Here is a 20,672-nt window from a genome sequence, read left to right as displayed (position 1 = left end):
GGATGGCCTTGCTTCAGCAGGGAGGTTGGACCAGATGACCCACTGCAGTCCCTTCCAACATGACCCATTTTGTGATTCTGTGATAATGCACAATTTCTTTCTAATAATTAGAAAAGAGCAGCTTTTCCAAACTTTCAAAATATTGATAATCTCCTTAACTATGAATAGGCCAGATGACATTTGAATTACTCTTCATTTACCATGTTAAAAACTTAAGATTACTTTGCATTCGATCTATGGGGTTGCCAAGATATGGTCTAGCTGAAATGTTTCTCTTGAGTATATTGTAATAGTCACCACCTTTTTTTTGTTATCAACTCACCCTCACATGCCAAAAATCTCTAGCCATCTCTCTCTTAAATCTATAACTAGTAAACTACGCCTGAGTAAACTATCATACCTGAGTACTTCATTATTTCTAACAATAGGGCCACCTTCAGTGTCTACTCTGCACTTTTGTAAATAGCAATGCTTTAGAAAATGATACTTCTGAAAACTAAAACTGAACTCCTTTATTTTCAGTCTTCAGTAGTGATGGTGCAGTTCATATGTATATTGCACTAGAATTTAAGGGCAACTAAAGAAGTTTAAAGCAGTTACTACAGTCACAAAGTTTATGAACAAAGGGATAACTATGCTATAAAATAAGGTTGTAGTTTTTACGTACTTATAATTTGCCTTGATAACCAGAAATCTCTAATTTCCCTAAGTTTTAGATTTGGTCCTCCATACCAATAATTGTTATTTTCCAGGTCCTTGCAAAGCTGTAATTCAATCAAATGTCAGCACCTATTAAATTAACCAACATGACATTAGTGATTAGGAGGTCAAATAATCCAGCTAGCTTTAGTGTGACTTAGTAAGTAAGAAATTGCTGAGGAATTACTGAAGAATAATTGCATGACTTCAGCTTGTCCTAATGTTTAATGAAGCAAAAATTGCACTTTTTCCTGACTGTACTGCTCAGAATTCTAGTTGAATGGACATTTCAGGATAGTCCTGAAAATATCACAGCAGGAGTTTAGTCTGTGTATTGCCTTAACCTTAGTATGTCCCCTCTTCAGCTGACGCTAATCTTGAGTGGCCATTGACATCAAGGTGCAGTTGAACGAGGGAAAAGGACAAAATGTCAGAGGCAGAGCAGTGTCTGAAAACTTTCAAGTTCCAATAAATAATTGATGGAAACAGAAATAATTACCTTAGAGTAAATAGGGACTAAAACTCCAAGGTAAGTTAAGCCTCACCATCCACTTTCTTAAACAAGTACATTTCCTATTTTGTCTTCACATTCCTGACACCTATGTGCACTTTGTTGTCCCTGACCTTATTAATTTCCTAGGGTGACAGTCAAGACAGAAATCACAAAGCTTAATGAAGAAATTTAGTTCCCTTTCAAAAGAAAAAAAGACCAATTGATAAGGAAGGTGCATTGAGAGAATTGTGCAGGACAGAAACTGTGAACAGGAGTTTGTCTGGCTGTGCTGATCAACCACTTAGATTTTCATCCTACTATTTCCTCCCTTGGGAAAAGATAAATATCTACCATGATATTTTGCCTGTTTTGCAAAGGACAGAAAGCTCCTCATAATAACAGAGCATGATTTTCAGACAAAATCTGTCTAGTTTAAGAACAGCCTAGTTTTTTGGGTATGGTACCCAGTTTACCAGAGCAACTTCATGCTCAGTAGAGTACACACTTTGTTAGACTGGTGCCTAAATCAACATTAAGATTGTGATTTCAGGCAAATGTAGATTGCAATAGGGACTGCCATTGTCTTTCACTTGCTGTGTCTGTTTCAAACTCAGTTTAATTTTAATTTAAGAAGGCATAGTATTATAGACTAAGTATTCAAAGAACATTTTTGATTCTTCAGGTTAACAGTGCTGATACTGACCTTTGCTATAACACACAAGCTGTCATCCTGGAGGTAGTGATATATATGCTTAATTTCAAACATATGAACAGTAAAATGATAATGTCCTAAACTACATAAAAGAAGCAACTGTATATGGTTTACTCAGTCAAAAGGAGCACTAAGAATTTTTAAGAAAAAAAAACACACCCTAGTTATACCAGAAATATAGACTGTTGCTGAATGCAACATATTAGGATGTATGGGTGAGTTTGACTATTTTTTTTTAACTCAGAGACTTGTTGGTCCAATCTCGTTTCATGTGGTAACTCGTTTCCCTTTCAAGCTCATCTTCATTCTTCCCAGATTGTGTTTTCTCAGTAGAAATTCATGTGAAAACTCCCATTATTTTAGAACGTTCAGCAGATGATAATTCTTTTTTAAAATAGCACATAGTATATATGTGGTTAATGTTTCAGCATTTTGCTTACAGCTGGAGCTGTAATAATTTAATATTAGTCACAAAAGGAGGCATGGAACATTTAAGCTGAACTTTATTAAGGTTAGTGGACCATGTTATTAAATACATATTGTTAAAGAGACATATTTTCAAATTCTGTTGACTGTTAGGTTGCAAGGAACAAAATGAATATAGATTTAATTGTATGATCTAGACTAAAACTCATTAACTGGAGCAGTTAAATACACAACTTTAGCACAAATAGCATATAAATTACTTAAAATAGCATAAAAGCAATTAATGGAATGTTGGAACTTCTTTTTCTGAGCAGGCACTATCAGTCCTCTGCCCACCTCATTCAGCAGCTGCAGAAAGACATACTTTTGATTGCATTCACATCCCCTATATATGTTTCCTGCTCTGTTAGGCAGTTGGCTGAGGACAGTGATTTGAGGTAGAGAACCTTCCCTTGACCTTTTGACAGCTGGATGCATGACTGCTTGGAAATTAATATGAATAATCTCATCTCTGAGAAAGTCGGGAGCATCAGGTAACTAATTTTATGTCAAATACATGGTCTGAATTTTTAGCATTGTCTGAAAAAAACTCAAGTACTCTTTCTTGGCAAGGTAAAAGACAAAGCAGCTGGAGTTTGCCTTAGCTTATACTGGTTTCTAGGGAACTTCACATAGTGGAAAATTTGCATTATATGGCTCTGCACTTACCTATTCCCTCTATGCATAAATTTTTGTTGCTTTCCCCAGAAGATGGGTATGAGAGGTTATCTAGGTGAATTTTTCTCTTTCAAAGTCTTTAGTGCCTGTGGAACTAGTTGATCCATATTCTGACCAACTGAGAACAACATGAATTTATTCTTGTATGAGTGAGAATGAAATATTTAGACATAGATTCTGTATCTTGTTAACTTCACTTTGAATTGAAAATGCACCAGAATCACATTACTAACTTGACTGCATTATGATAACATCTTGTATTTCAGATACATTTGTTTGAAAACTTGTCACAACCAGTATTTGGTCTAGCTTGGGTTTGCTGACAGATGAAGTTATCCTAAAAAAGCAGTCAGTCAACTGAAATGTTAACCATTCCTTATTATTTCTATGGAACTACATGTAACTCTTTGGGTTGCACCTAATTGATAAATTTATAAATATATTTATTTAATTATCAATTTTTGCATATTTTACTTTTGGAGCAAACACAAATCAGTTTAGGAAATCACATGAATTAGCATGAGAAAATATTTCTAGAAATAAATACATAATTGTTATCTGAAAAGCTTTACTGGTGCTATAGATACAGTAACTATCAGCCACACTTCTTATAAGTGGTAAAAAGTTTCTCTATTGATTCAAAGTGACAGATTTCCAGTTTTAACACATTAGTAAAAACATTTTTTTAGTTTCCATACTTTTATTTTCTTAATTTTTTTTTTCCCCAGAATCTCACGGGGAAAATGCTTGAAAATTCTAATTGTTACTTTTTCAAGGTTTAGTTAGAATAAATGTGAAACAGGAACAAAACAGAGCAAGAAAAGACACTGAAAAGATCCAGTTTGCTTTTCCCAGACTGCTGAACAAACTCAGATACAACATTATTGACGTTTGACCTTTGGTATTAAAGAAGTTTTCTGGGGACATTATGTGATAAAGTTACTCAAATACAAAGGAAATGGTGACATTAAATATACTCTACAATGCCTTTTTGTTATGACCATGATAAAACTCTTTTGTTTAAGGGAATAGTGCCTTAAAGTCTAATCTTACAAATCCTGGTTAGATAACTCTACTTCATATTGAAATCTGTAAAAGTCTAAAAAACATATGATCTTCAAGCTTTTTAATAAAGTATGGAGTTCCAATATTGTAAGACAGGAATCCAGATTTTCACTTGTCCATTTGAAGAATGCACTATGTTTGATAAACACAGCACCTATTTTCCATCCTATTTCCTCGCATGGAAAAGAGAAGACAAGTATTTGCCTAAGATGAAGCAAATTGCTTCTGAAAGAGAAGGGAAACAAAGACTTCTACCAGTATTCTGCTACCACTACCACATCTATTCATAATGATCTTCCCTATGGAATAAACAACAAGGAAAGCAACCACCCTCTCAAAAAAACAAAAAAAGACCCCACTCCACCTTTATCCTAGATATCCTTATCCTTATTTTTATTTTCAAGATTTCTAAGAAAATTCAGTAGCCATGATCTGATTGATTATAGCCAGTGCCTTTACATATTTTCCTCATACATTATTCTGTGTCAAATTGTATCTGGGCTACTTTCCCTATGAATTTAAATTTAAAGAAAAATCTTTAAACTGCCATTAAAAAAAAAAAAAACAGACAAGGAAAGAGTAATAACATATTACATGAGAGTCTGCCACTGAATAAACCACAGCATATAGTTTATTAGAGCACTTGCTATTCCAATCTTCTCCTGTGGTAAACACCAGAGTTTTTACCTGGAACTCTGATTGTCTGTCTCACTTGCTGCCACAATGCAGAGAAATGTAAAGAATATCGGTGAAATTCTCACACCACTGTAGCTGTGGGAAAAAGTAATATTGGCTTCAAAGAGTACAAGACTTCAGAATTGAAGGACAGGAGAACATAGATATATTAGAAGGAAGGTAAAGAATCATATGCTGTGGTATTATGAAACCCTCTACCCTCACATCTTTTTTATGTTCCTGTAAATAGACCACTTTTGAGCTCTGAATTTATCATTTATTTCCTGTCTTCTCTCCATTTGAACACTATGAAAAATGGCTGATATTCCCCTATTAAGCACATGATTAACTTCTAAAAGGAGAGATTCATAGCAAACCAACCTTATTGAGTTGAAGGGCACAGTAATTGAAAAACATCTAATGCTGGCTCTTTTATAGAAGAAAGCAAACAAAAATTCAGCAGCAGAGTAATGAATTTTGGAGTGACCATGAGCTGCTAAATGAACACAGGTGGCTGTTTCCACAAGAAAGCTATTTGTAATAGACTTTAAATTAGCAGAAGGGAGATATAAGCTTTAAATACTTTTGAAATCTCACAAGTGTGAAAGACTTCATACATCAAAACTGAAATAAAGGAAGATGATTAATAATTGTCCTTTAGCTAAATGAGTTGCCAGATGCACTGACTCTCAAGTGTAAAAAATAATAATAATAAAAAAAGATAAAAATAATGTGGAAACTAGATATTATTGATGCAAAATTGCTCACAATTCTTGTTAGCCTAACTAGCAAGTTAAAAGTGAGTAATCATAGAATCGTCAAATGGTTTAGGTTGTAAGTGATCTAAAAGATCATCTCATTCCAACCCTCTGCCATGGGCAGGGACAGATTCCACTAGACCAGGTTGCTCAAAGCCCTGTCCAACCTGGCCTTGAACACTATCAGGGATGGGGCATCCACAACTTCTCTAGGAAACCTCTTCCCCTGCCTTATCACCCTCACAATAAAGAATTTCTTTCTAAATTCAGGTTTAATCATTTCTATTCTGGGAGGAAAAGCCTAGATAAAAAATAATTGCCAAAGTTAAGAAGCAGACAGGTACTTTTAATCACTTCAGAATAAGATTTAAGATCTTTTATAACCTAGATTATCTGTCTAGCCAGTTCAAGACGTTTAGTCAGAAAGATGTGTTTTGAATACATGAGTGTTTATTTTGTCAAAGTAGTTTTGTCCTTGTTATCACTTTGCCTTGTTCAGAATAATAGCAGTATTCAATTAATTCTTTACGGGGACATTGATATTACTGGTCATCAGGTTATTGACTTGTTCACAGTAATTGAATGATTTGTATTAGAACTTGCCTACCATGCATTTAGGTGAATTATCATGAAAGAGGCATAAATCACTCTTTATCTAGAATAAAAGGATTCATTCATTGAATCATCGCAAAACTGCTGTATTTACATTTACTCTTTATCTTAATCCAAATTCAGCCTCAGGTGTTGACAAACAACTCAAAACATTCCTGATGTGTGTGTTGGCATTCTGTAAATAATATGTGTCTATTGAAGCCAAATATCTCTGTATTCTTTAACATATTCATGAGAAAAAAATCACTTCCCATAAGGTCTATGCATTCTATTAAGAAACTAAAAAACACACCAGAATGAAAATATATAAACAGGAAAAATGCAGAAACCCATTTCTTCCGCAAGAAAACCAGAGCACAGATATTAATCAAAATCGTCTTTATATCTTCACATGTCCAGTTGTATAAGCATTAAAAATTCAGCTCCTGATTAGCAGAGACATATCTTCACATGCTTCAGTAGCAGCTGAGACCCAGCTGAAAATTGTATTAGCAGAGTGAGGAGACAGTCAGTATGAGAGAAGGTGACAACAGGAGAACGCTGAGGTATCAGTTTCCTCAAAATGGTAATTTCAGGGCAGGAAAAGAGCTGAGCTAGTTAGAAGGACAAAACAGCAACAAAACTATTGATGCTTTTTTAGTCGATTAGAACATTTGACCAGGGTCATAGAACAGATATTTTTTTTTAATTATATTGATTATATAGTGAAAATGTTGAAGACTTAAATCTCTAGACAGTTTGTGAGTTAGTGAGTGAGTGAGTTAGTTCACCTAGAAAAGGGGGTAGGGTGAGGGCAGCAAGAACATAAACATTTTCTTCTCTCCAAACTGATTTGGGAAAAAACATTACAAGAACAAAATATGTGGCTTGGTCACTATTTTTATGGGGTTTAAAAAAAGGAAGAAAAGATGACTCACTGAAAGTATTTTGGTGTTTAGCACACCTCTTATTTCTTACAAACTTACTTGATTGTTTTCTTTACCTAACAGAAATAAAATCTTAGCATTCCAGGCCAAAGCTGATCTCCTATGTCCATCCAGATTTTGACTGAAGTTTATGTAACTTTATGCAATTCACAAGTCTGATGTAATTGATCAAAAAATTAATTAAATTTACAGAAGAAAATGAGAGTATAAGAAAATTGGACCTGGCCTCAACTGATAGCTCAGGAACAAATTTCCCCCTCAAATCTGAATTCGTCCTTTACTCATGAGAATTTCCACTTCAGTCAAGAAAAATGTAATGAGAAAAACAACGTAAGATATTCCTACATCACATGAAATCACAGAGACAGGACCTCAGAAACTATGTTATGTGATACCATCTGTGATCCCCCTTAGAGAGGGAAAAAAGGCAGATATGAGGAAGGTGCTAATAATTTGTATAGTAAGTATATGCTTGTGTCTGATTTTTGTTCTCAATTATCTGCTTATCTGCTGTTATAAAAAGCTAACTGCTTATCAGTGGGGTGTTACAGATATGAAGTGACAGGGCACAGACAAAAGCTTGAAACTAAAGTACATAGAAGACAGACAAGATGTGTGAGTCACTGACAGTAATGATATATTACCAGGTTTATGTACAAAGTAATCTTTAGGAAAGCGCTACAAAAAAAGGAGTACCATCAATTGGCATTATCAGGCTTATTCATCTTACTTTTCTCTAAACAAGGAATTTAACCTGTACTGCAAATCATTGAGATATCATTTTAATTTGAAGGGCACTTCCTTTTTCTCTTCTCTGATCCTTGCAGTCTTGCAGATGCACACATATCCACAGTTTAACTGCAAAACATTGTTCCTGTCAGCGGATTAACACCTAATCTTAAACTTTAGTTAATCTTTTCCAGTATTTCATCCATTCACAAAAACTTTTAAAATTTGTGAGAAGCCAAGATTAACTTATCCATTTCCTTCCTTGGTGCTTTTCTGTTTCTTATTGGCTCTTTTTGACACAGGCAACAGTCTCATAAATCAGCTGGGGTCCAGTTACCTGAATAGAAGCATCCCATCAGCTGGACTGGTGTAGGTAACACAGGAACCTCACCAGTCCTCTGGAATTAAAACTAGTTCTCCTACAAATTTTTCTTGTCAGCATGGCCCTGGAAATACTCACTTCATGCAATGAGGTAAAACAAGATGTTCTGGTCAGTCTTTCTTCCTCAAGACATTATGTTCGCTGTGGGTGTTGGCAGCTCTGTGAAAGCACACGAAAAAGCAAAATGTCGAGCAGTGAAGAGTCACAGAAGTCAAAAGAATGACAGCTGTAGGTGAAAAGTGTCAGTGTTATTAAAATCCTTGGTAGTAATAATTACCACACCTACTGCTGTTATATCTTTATTAGGTCTCCTTCCATCTTTGGCATAGCTAAAAGCATGATCTTATTCACCTTTGGTGAGGGCAAAATTTGGCCTAATATTTTTCTCAAAGCAAAAAACCTCAGAAAATTCATTTGTATATGTTTTTTTCTCTCTATGTAGAAATTGCCCCGTAGAGATTGGTATTTCATCAGTACAAAATAGAGACATATTTACAGATTTTCTCTTTGTCTATTGCAGTAACAGAAAATTCAATTAAAAAAAATGCAGCTAATAAAAGTGAAGAGAGGAACAGTGATCAGTTGATAGATCAAAAAATAAGTATTTTTTACATAGTTATCTAATTTCTTGAGAGTGACACATTATCTCTTTCACGTTATTTTTCACATAGCTCTGGGAACAACTTATGCATAGCCTTTACTAACACACAGCTTTGTATTATTATAATTCCATTTTCTTGTAATTAGGCAGAAAGTAACCCTGTGTATATGTTTTTGGCTGGAAAACATAGAAGGAGAGGCAAAGAATAATTTTTTCTTGAAAACTTCAAATGTAGTTTATTTCTTAATAGCTGTTACTCTGGGACTTGTCCCTGTATTAGGTAGAGTAATAATGCGATTTACTTCACTGGAATCTTCAAAGATGAGTTGGGCATTAAGTGAACCTACACAAATTCTTTCTATCCATAAGTGGAGTTAGATTTAAGGATGTAACTGGCCCTGTTGACTTCAGTGACAAGGTGACTATAAAGAAGTCAAGCATATATCTGTGGGATCTCCAGAATCAGATACAGTATCAGAAGGAGAGAAAGTATAGAAAACCATAAATAATAATAAATGCAAATAGATTAAAAGTGGATTTTTACAGTGAGTGGAAATATATTTTTCCCCTTCACAAGACAATATGGATTTTAATTTTTTCAGTGGAATATCTCACAATGATTGACTATACTAAACATGTGTATAGTCCAACTGTACCCTTCACTCCATAGCCAAATGTACCTATGGAAATAAACTCTGCTACCAAAACCTGCTATAGTGTGAAAGAGCAGCAGCAGGGACAGAAGTTCTGCATAGTGACATTTGCAGGAACACTTTTAATAAGAAATTGTCAGTAAGGTGGGACTGGGGATGTAGAGATAAAAAAAGACTACATATCAATTATTTTCCAATCTCTTTGCCTTGCAAAATGTATATAAATATGTAAAAGAATATTTGTTAGATTTCATAATTGCAAGTCATATGTCACCTCTCAATCCATGGTAAATGCAGAGTTCTGCAGTACAACACCTGTCATTTTTACGTGAAAAAAAAATGCTGACATTGCTGTGTCCACTCACTTATAAGGTTCTGGCTTATAAATAATTAAAAATAAATAAATAAAGAGTATGATCTTCATCCTTCCAGCTAGGGACCTAAAACTTTTATTGCTTTGTGTATATGCAATATACATCAATGGAAAAGCAAAGCACAATAAACAGTTTGTTTTCTGATGGAAGCGACTACTGCTACACTCATTATTATATAATATTTTATATTACTATTATACTATTTGGGTATTTAACCACACTGTGCTGTTACTTTTATATAGTAATATTTTTCCCAAAAGCCATCTGAGTAATATAAATACTATAATAATAAAGTACTGTTATTGAGATATGTTTTGTAGCGGGCAGAAATCACACATCTAAATGCAGATGTACATCATTACAAAGATACCCTACACTACTTGTTACAGGCCCGTTGCTACACCAGGATACTTGTTACTGAACAGTAAAATTAGGGGATTACCATAAAACCCACTTGTACATTGTATAAATTGTACAGCAAACCAGAAGTCCTGTAGAACTAGAAAATATGTTGAAAGTACACAGAACTTCTACAGGGATTGGGCATAAGCACAGCTTTGAAGAGTAGACAGGATTGCAAACACAACCGCTCAGGTACTTTAAGCTGACAGAATACTTTGTTCCCTCAAATTTATTTCAAACTTCTTTCAAGACAGAATATCAACTAACCCGCCAGAAGAAAAATTTTCTGCCCTATATTGTTTTTTGCACTTGCCTGATCCTTTATCTGCTCCCTGTTCCAAACTATCACAACTCATAATTTTTTTTGTTTGAACTCACCCATCTGTTGACTTTTCAAAGAAGATTTTGCTGCAGTTTTGGTCACCAGGTAGCAAGAACCAAATAGCAGAATTTATTATGTCCACCCCACAGCAACACTCCTTCTCTAATTAACTTCAGAATTTCACTTACCCTTTTCTCTAAACATTCACACTTTACTCTTACTGCCCTGGTAGGCACTGCAGCTTTTTCACATCCTTGGATTCTTGGAAATATTGATACAAGTGTGTGCAGACAGGAATGGGGTAATAAAGATACAAGTTCACCCTCAGGAAGCTCCAGAAGGAAAACAAACTCTTCCAGAAAACTATTGCTAGTCAAAGAAACATTGCTGTGTTCCATGTCTAAAAATCCTGAGGTGAGTCATAAACTAGTTGCTTGTATTTTTTTTGTAAACAGAGGTCATTAAAACCTGCCTGTTGAGATTGCAGATTAAAACATGCATTTTATTAATTCTGGGAGAGGAATGAAGGAAAGAGGTCTTTAACCACCACACAAGAAGAGACATGCTGAAAGTAAGTTTTATAATTGGCCTCAGGGCTGAACTTCATACATCAGAGAATAACTAAAATTCATTGTTAAAATACGCAACCGGCCCCAAGCTATTAAATTAGTTAACTTTAGGAACATTATTGAGCTAAAATTTATAATCAAACAGATTATAAATGGCATTTAAAAACCTCTTTAGGCACTATGAAATGTGGTTATATTTATGAGGAATTTGATGATTTAATGATTGGCCAGTATTTATAACTAGCTTATTGATGTTCTGACACTACTGACTCATCCTTCCTTTAGTTAAATATTAACCATAGTTCAACTCTGAGGATATATTTTCTTATTATTTCTTAGTTTATTTACGAAGTTCCAACATATTGTGTAAAATGACAACACAAATGTTCCACAGCACAAAATTTTAAAAACTTGTGAGAATCTGGGGTGATACCAGCAGATGACTCCAGAAACCTAGATATGTCAGGGTTTTTTTGTAAGATGATTAATAAATAAGGTATTAGATTAGATTCTAGAAAGTAGTTGACAATGTGGGGAGAATCAAGCAAAATCATCATAGGCAAGAGGAGGGAGAAAGAATTAACATTTTACTGTTCCTGTTCCAGCTGGAAATAAGGTCAGACAAGAACAACTAGATAATGAAAAAATTGGCTAAATTTTTTATCTACTTTGTTTAAAAATGTTAATATCCTCTTCCTGTTGTGGATCAATGGTAGCAATTAGATGACATAAATGACTGTTCTGGAACATCTCATCACTTAATCTAACCATTACTGCTTACAACATCACCTATTCCAAGTGTGTCATTTTTAAACAACCATATCCTACCTTACTTTGCATATAATTCATTTATTTCAATCCATTATGAATAAAAATGGTACTTGATAATCAGAAACCATGTTCTGTTTGTTCTTTCACCTCAACATATATTTTCCCTTATATATGCTGTTATGAATCCCATTTTTTGCATGCACCATTTCAGGTTTTTACTCATGCAAAATGCTTATATATAAATCTGCGCAGCTGAAACACTAAAAAGTCTTGTAAAGCATATAGCTAATGAACAATTTTTGACCCTCTCATAAACATGGAGTTCTGAGAGATGTGCAAAAGAGAAATAAGGAAAGTGTTAAAATATCAGGGAGGAAGAATACAAATTTTCACTTCCTCAAAATAGTAATTTACATTCATAGATTATTATAAAATACATTAATGTATAATATAAAATACATTTCCTAATGTTCTTCAATGGAGCAAAATATTAAAATTGAGGTGCTTGTTCACTTTTGTCTCATTACTACAGCTTTTGATAATGACCTCCTAAAGTTCTGAATAATTTATGGCACCACACAGTTCTAAGCACCTCTGAATAGAGAAATGAAACCTTCATTGAATGACCTTTAATGAACAAAGCATTTTTCCACATACATGAGAAAAGCTTTATATTTATAATGGCACTTTTAAACATAGTTTTAGTGATATATGGAACTTCCAATTAGACCAGTGTGAAGCCCTAGTATCTGAGAAGGATGAATTTTAATGGTCATTTTGCACAGCTGAGAGAACTTCAACTTAGTTTTGAGTTTTAACTCTTAAAATATCAACTGAAATAAGCCAAGATGGGTGAGTACTGAGAATTCTGAAGTCTGAAATTTCCAGACATCCTGAAAAGGGTTGACTTTGCCATTATTTTCAGTATAAGAACTTGTATTAGTATTGCAAGAAGAATCACAGAATCATTAAGGTTGGAAAAGCCCTCTGAGATCATTGAGTCTAACCCTTAACATAGCACCACCATGTTCACCACTTAGCCATTATCCCAAGTGCACATCCACATACCTTTTGCACACTTCCAGGGATGGTCATTCCAGCCTATTCCAATACCTGACTATCCTTTCAGCGAAAAAATGTTTCCTAATTTCCAACCTAAACATCTCCTGAGGCCATTTCATCTTCTCCTACCACTGGAGAAGAGACCAATCCCCACTGGCTGCACCCTCCTTCGAAGCAGTTGTAGAGAGAGAAACAGTCTCCCCTGAGCCTCCTTTTTTACAGGCTGAACAACCCCATCTCCCTCAGCCACTCCTCATAGAACCTGTTCTCTAGAGAACAACAATAACCATTTTTTACACAAAGAATAAAATGCTGGTTAATTCTCCCCTTCTGGTATTGCTGATAAATATGGGGGAAAAAATAAAGACTACATCTTGGAAATATAGAGACATTTATGAGATGTTTTCTTTTTTTTACACACCGATGTTTTGGTTCATATGTGCAAATAACTGTATAGAATGGATTTCTTGAACTGGGCTGCAAGGCACTGGTAAATATTGTTCTGAAGAGAAGATACCTGCACATAAAATAATTCTGATATCGTGTAAGAGCTTTAATTATGCTTTTAAAACATCTGAGAGAATAAGATTTAGATGGAGAAGGAACTTGATTCACATTTGAAATATGATTTAAATAATTCCTACAGTAATTCCATGCTGGGGGTAGGGGTACATACAGTAGGAGACAACTGCTTAAACTTAATCATTAACATTGCTCCAGAGGAAAATGAAAAAATCTCACACTGTTACCTCCAAAATATGATCACATTTGTCAATAGGAAATGAAATAGCAGGAAATGAATAGCAGTTCTGAGAGGATTTAGGGAGTCAGTTCAATTTGGTTTTATAATATAGATTTTCTTTTAGATTAAACTAGGCAAAAGGTTGGCTTTCTTTTTTTGGTAAATAAAAAGAATGTCTCTAATGTGCTCATAAAATAACTAAAGCCAAATTCTGCACAAGGGAGAATCTCTTGGCTTAGCAAAATTTCTCACATACTTAAAGCTATCATATCGATATGGTAATTGGTTTGAGTTTGCAACTGAACTGTGAACACAGTAGGAAAGTCTTTTCTTTTTACAGGCTTCAAGAAACAGACTCACTATTCTGTTCCTCATATGCAAATCAGGGTGAACTGCACTGAAATCAGCACATTCAAAACCAGTGCAAGTGAAAGAAGAAAGATGTTACTATCACACATAAGTATAGGTTTAAGAGCCTGAGTTGCAAAGTAGTATGTTTTTCTGATCACTGGAGTTAACACAGATAATAAAATAAAAGGCCACATTCAGAAAGAAAATATATGCCATAATCTAGTCCCAAACTCCTGTGCCATGGGCAGGGATACCTCCCGCTAGATCAAGATGCTCAAGGCCCCATCCAACCTGGCCTTGAACACTTCCAGAGGTGGAGCATCCACAGCTCCTCTGGGCAATCTGTGCCAGTGCCCTTGATCCCACTGTCCATGTCACTGACAAAGATGTTGCACACATCAGGCCCCAGTACTGACCCTTGGGGGACATCACTTGTCACTTGTCTCCACATGGACAATGAGCCATTGACCACAACTCTTTGTGTTTTGCATCCAGCCAGTTCCTTATCCACTAAGTTGTCCATCCATCAAATCCTTGTCTCTCCAATTTAGGTCTTGGTTATTGATTTGAAATTCTTTTTGGTTTTAAATGCTTTTTGTTTTGGACCACAATTAAAAAAACCAACCAACCAAACAACAAACTAGCAAAACAAAAACAACAAAAAGCCAAAAACAAAAAACAAAAAACCCAAACCAAAACAACAACAACAACAAAGCACTAAAACCAAAAAACCCAGCAGTGAAAGTTTGTGGCATAATGTCTCCGTCAGGCAGGAAAAAGGAAAGAGGTTTGACAGATGAGCATGAATTTATATGCCAAGCCATTAAGCAACAACTTCTATCTCCTAACTCCCATAACATGTACACATACAAAGCATTTCAGAAATGGGTTTCAAAACTGAGTCAGGTTCAAAATAGCTCTTGCAAACAGCTCCTCTCAAGCACCTCACTCCTTTAAAGTATTGACATGGAAGAAAGGAGGTTTTACAAAGCATTTGAGGTGTCCTAGAGAACAAGACAGACACGCACAGAAAAAGGACTATAGAAGACCTTGAAAAGCATATGTTAAAAAAAAAAAAAAAAAGATTAAAAGCTTCCAGTGTAGGAGAAAAAATGTACGCAGGTGACAAGTATGATACATAAGGGAAAGAAGGAAAATCATTTCACAGTTCTAAATAGCTGCCATTGCACTTTATATTAATCCTTATCTGTAAAAAGCACAGTTAGAAGGGCATGACCCTATAAAATTATTCGTTCCTCATATTACCTCACCAGGTAATACCTCAACTATATTGAAAGAAAGCCACTTGAACACTTCAGTGGTTCCATCCCAGTCAACATCGAGCTATAAATTTAACTAACTGCACAATAAACTGAAAGTTACCTTTCTATGGAAAAGAATCTGTTCTTCCCAAATCTTCTCCATTGCCATTGAGGTACTGGTGTTCAGGGAAAAAAAATCTAGATTATTTTTACAGCATCTTTGACAACACATTTGGATGACATGTAGGCTCAGTTTTAAATATGTTTTCCAAATTTAATTTTCTCTCTTTCTCCACCTTTCTGTGGTCTACAGGAGGCACACTAACAGGTAGTGTGAATTAATGAGAACAAAAGTGTTAGTTCAGACAGAATTTTGAGAGATACTGGTGCAATCCCTAATGACAAAAATTTTGTGGCAGGTGAATTTTTAATGCTACATTTCATTTCAGGACAAATCAAACTTTTTTTACCTACCAAATTAAAATATTTCATAATTTTTTTTATTATCTAATCTCTTTTGCTAAAAAAAACCCCACCACAAAGCGAATAACCAAAACCAAATACTACCACCCAGCTTATATAATGAATAGACTCATTTGCAACCATAACATCACTTTGAAATAAACTTTTCTGACTTTTCAGAAGTGATCATTTGGAAAATAATGAAACACTATAAGTTCTCCCCAGTGATCAAAATTACTTTTCAAATACAACCCAGCACTGCAAATAACTTTTTAATGTTTCATCTTTGGGGAATCAGTTGTTCCCTTTCCGTTGTTCCACTCCCCCGAACAACCAAACTAACACTGCGGTTTATGATCAATATTTTTGAGGGAAGGGTTTATAGCTTGGTTGTCAACCATTAGCTAACAGGTGACAAGCAACCTCGTGGGCCACATCCCGAAAGGACAACAAAAGTGCATTAAAAAAATTACGGAGTCGCCTTGGCCCATCTGGCAAATCCAGGTGCCACAGGGCCAACTAAGCAGCTGGGACAGCTAAAGACCACAAACATTAGTCCAAAGCAGCTACCTTTGCACAGTGCTGGGTCTGAGCTGACATAAACCCTTCCACTGAACCAGTCTCTCTGTACAAGAAACATCCCAGTGTTCCAAAAATGACTTGATGATACCTACGTTTCATAAGCATATTGCTGAGGGATTTCTATTCAATTTAGAAAAAACAAACTACTACTTCTTTATGCTGAGTTTGTTATCATCATACCTAAACTTTTATATTGGTCTAGTTATAGATGGAGATGTAAATTTCTTTTTCTTTCTTATAATCTATCAGAGGTACACCAACATTTACACAAAAAGTCTTCCAATAACTTCGTTAGTTGGATTACCATCATGTATGCACACCAAAAAAAAAAAAACTAACTGAGATAAAAACCATTTTTTCCTTCTGAAAGGTCATAGCTTGATAGTCTTTCAAACATTTTAATTCCAGTTCTTTTTTTTCTTTCATTTTAAATATACAAAGGACATATTTTTTCAATAGTGTTTAAGGACCTTTTTTTAATATTATGGTCATATTTTAAAGTAGGTAAAAAATTACTTTTCCAGTCACTTTTCAATAGAAAATAAAAAAGAAAAGCAAGGCAATGTTGCTTCCATGGTAGCCTATTGTATTAGGCTTTAAATCCTCATGAAACCTAATTTTCAAAAAGTGAAATATTCTCTCTGAAAATCTATTTATTTTGAAATTCACTGAGATTAGATGCTCATAATCATTGATCAGTACAGACTTCCATTGTTCAAATATTAGTTTGAAACACTGTCTCATCCTGAACCAGGGGATAGAATTTTTTTTAATAAATTAATCATTTGAACTCATGTCAAGGCCTGAGTTGAATTCTTTTTGTTACCTACAGTTACAGATCTCCAAGATGCCCTTATAACCAAAAACTTGCCCTACCATCAGTAGTAAGACCTCACAGAGAGCTGCTGAAAAAATTGAGGAAATGTCATCAGTTATTCATAGAGACCACTTCTTTTGTTTGGTCCTGTTTGAATTGCCTGAAATCATTACACACAGGCAGCTCAGTGATCTCAGGTTGCCATGTAAAATAGACACAAAAATTGAGATCAAAGAATCATTTTTTAAAAGGGATGAAACCAACCCTCTCCTTGAGTAACAAACCCGCTATAAAAGCAGCATGGCTAATGGATTTCTAATATAGGTGGAAGGTTTTAGTAAAATTGAGACAAAGGTGTGATTGACAAGAACAATTGTACCTTTTAGTGATATTCTTGGAGCTGAAGGGATATAATGGAAACAGTTATTTCACCAGTCCTGCCTCCTATTGTCTGCCTCTTTTCATCATTCTGCAGCAAAGGCTATACTTATCTGGATGGATAATTTATATTTACTACTATTTCTGTACTTTGTACATGTTTTGGCAACTATAGAATGTTCCAGAAACACAATTTGCTGCAAGAATGCTGAAGCTGAAGATGAGGTATAAAAGCAGTCACTTGATTCTTCCGCTTCCATTCGAGTTCAGCAAGGGCAGAAGTGGAATGTGTCAGTTATGGTCACTTAAGCTTAGTTCTCAGAGATAACATGTGCATATCACAAAAATGTCTTTCTGCACAAGTGGTTACACAGATATTTGCTCTTGTGAAGAAATAACTCCAATGGAGTAGCACAGTGTGGCATGATAAGGGCCTTCCTTCTATAACCTAAATGCAGGATCAGATCAAGAAGTTTATGAAACACAAGAGCGGCTACTATTTGCCAAGTGGGAGTCAAATATCTAGCATGACAACAGACAGTATAAAATTATTTATTTAAATTAAAGTCAGTATTAAATAAAAGCAAAAACTCTACTTCCACATGTATAGATGCAGGTACTAAAAAAGATGTCCTCAGGAAGAAGTATTTCTAGTTGCTTTAAAGAAATAGCTATGATATTCAGGATGCAAATCAGAAGCCAACTTCCTTTAGATGTTCTACCCCAGCTGAGTATTTGACAAGGCAGGTGAATCCAAGAAAACATTTATGTTTCTTCCCAACCTAGCATAAGAGTCTCAGTGTGCTGGCCACAGACAGGCAGCACACCAAGGCAGCTGCCTGGCTCATCCTCAGAAGCTTTGTGGGCTGAGACTCCTGCCTTCTCACTGGATTTTCATCACCACACTAAATGCAAATACTGTCTCCAGAGATTTGGAAAGTGGTGGTTCCTAAACCAGTTTTCTTCAGGTGTACCATGCAGAAATAGGGCATGTATGGATGTTCTTAAGTGTTGAAGATGTAACTATAATAACAGAGTTTGAGTTATTTTACTGATGGCTTACTGAGTCTAGTACAGTCTGTGGAATACTCAAGATCTCCCATCTTATTTGGAGATTACTCATATAAAATATGTCCAGAGAAACTTCTTATCAAAACTAATATGTGGCTCTTCATATAACTTCAGTTGGTTTTTAAAGTGTACTGCTTCAATATTTCTGAATAAACCAGAGCTTCAAGGAGACTTTTGAAAAACATTTCTATTTGAATCTCACCAATTTTGTCAACCTTCCAAAAAAATGAATATAGCTTAGCTTAACAGCAATCAAACAAACTTTATACTTAACATTAGCACAGACTCACTGTTAAATTTTGGTTGTAGGGAGGAAGCTGGATTATCTTTACTGATCTTAAATTAAACTTAACCAAGTGCTGCGAGAACATTCCTGTTTGTTTTAAAATAGCTGAAAGCCCACTAAAAGCAATGAGAAATCTAAGGTGCCTAAAGTTCAAGTGGTTAAATGCTTTCCTGAACAATGGCAAGACTTCACCCTTAGGTTTAGTAGGATCTAAAAATATGTAAGCATTTCATCAACTTGAGATGTGCTGAAGATCTCTGATGAAAACAGACTTTTATCTTACTGTGAAGACTCAACACTGTAACCAATTCACATTACCTTAGAATATACTAATCTAAAATTAAGCACTTTCTTGTTCTTTGTATCTCAGTTGGAAAGCTGATTTTACCTAGGATTTTGTTATTAACTTCAACTAAGTATCCATCATGCCTGTGGTCTATTTAACTCCCATATTTTAAGCTTTTCCCAGGTACCCTGTAAGTGTTCAGAAGACATAAGTGAATCTCTAATTGCAAGCAAGTGTATGAAATACTAATTTCCTACTGGAAGAAGATGAATACTCATTCATGAGATAAAATACTCCTTTCTTACAGGAAGCTTCCTAGAGGAAGCTTCATCAGACAGGTTCAGTCTGCACAAGCTGATCATGATTTTGCAACTAAACAGGGTGGATATATTGTTATGCACTGGAGTTCAAGACACTATAAAATGTAATTCCATTATCATTATGGGAAGGAAGCAGACTGCCTACCTTAACCGTGTCCTCACAATTTGAGTTGATTTTCCTTTTAAAGTTTCCAAGTCACGAGGATTCCATCTCTATCTATTTTTCTGTTTAGATGTTACATGAAAGGAAGATAAATAAGTACAACCCTTCTGTGTGCTTGATGCTTCTCCCAAGGCAGGAAACTGGAAGAAACATCCCATGCCCTGCTGCCAACAGGGCCAAACACTCCATGCTGCTGCCAAGCTCAGTTCCCAGTACCAAGATAGTTTTGTGCAATAGAATTGTGATCATTGTTGTCTGGAATGGGTAGGAACAGAATTCCAGCATCAGTACCCTGGAGACTTTTCATCAAGCTAACAATGCACTAAGTGTGGGTTATGAACAAAATAATAAAAACCATTCATATGTTTATTCATCAGTAATTTACTAATAAAATGCATTGAAACCTGCTAATTAAATAGTAAACTATTAATTATGAAATGACAGCAGTTGAGCTATTGCAGGTGTAATGGTAAGATGGTTTCCTGTATTACAAATTATTCAGTCCATGTAGAATGAACATTTTCATTATATAAAACACTACATTACCTGTCACTCCAACAGAGTAAAGGACGCATCTAAACCTTACTAGAAATACCAAATAAAACTCAATTTACTTCTGTAAAATATACAGTGCAGATACCTTCCTCCCAGGGCACTATCTCATATAAAAGAGTATCCACAACTTTTCTTCCTTTTGAAAGAAATGCTATGAGTATAAAAGAGAAAGATTAAAACAGAAATGATGTCATTAAAAATTATCTTATTAATGCCAAATTATCATGTTAAATGCTTAAATTTCAAGTTCTAGGTCCAACTTAATTATGCTATGCATAGTCTGTCATATGTTCCTTAACTGTATGAAGATATTTATTGTATATCCCTGAACATCACAGGGCACACACCAAGATGTGCATAGATTTCTAAAAACAAGGTATTTTTTTACCTTTTCTCACCAATCTCCTCTCCAATGTTTCAGGAGGATCATTTCTTCCAAAAACGAAAAT

The sequence above is a fragment of the Pipra filicauda genome, unplaced genomic scaffold, assembly GCF_003945595.2.
Source record: "Pipra filicauda isolate LSUMZ 115617 unplaced genomic scaffold, ASM394559v2 scaffold328_size813605_pilon, whole genome shotgun sequence".
NCBI classification, from domain to species: Eukaryota; Metazoa; Chordata; class Aves; order Passeriformes; family Pipridae; genus Pipra; species Pipra filicauda.
The sequence above is the reverse complement of the archived record's forward strand: the minus strand, read 5'-3'. Positions refer to the sequence as shown.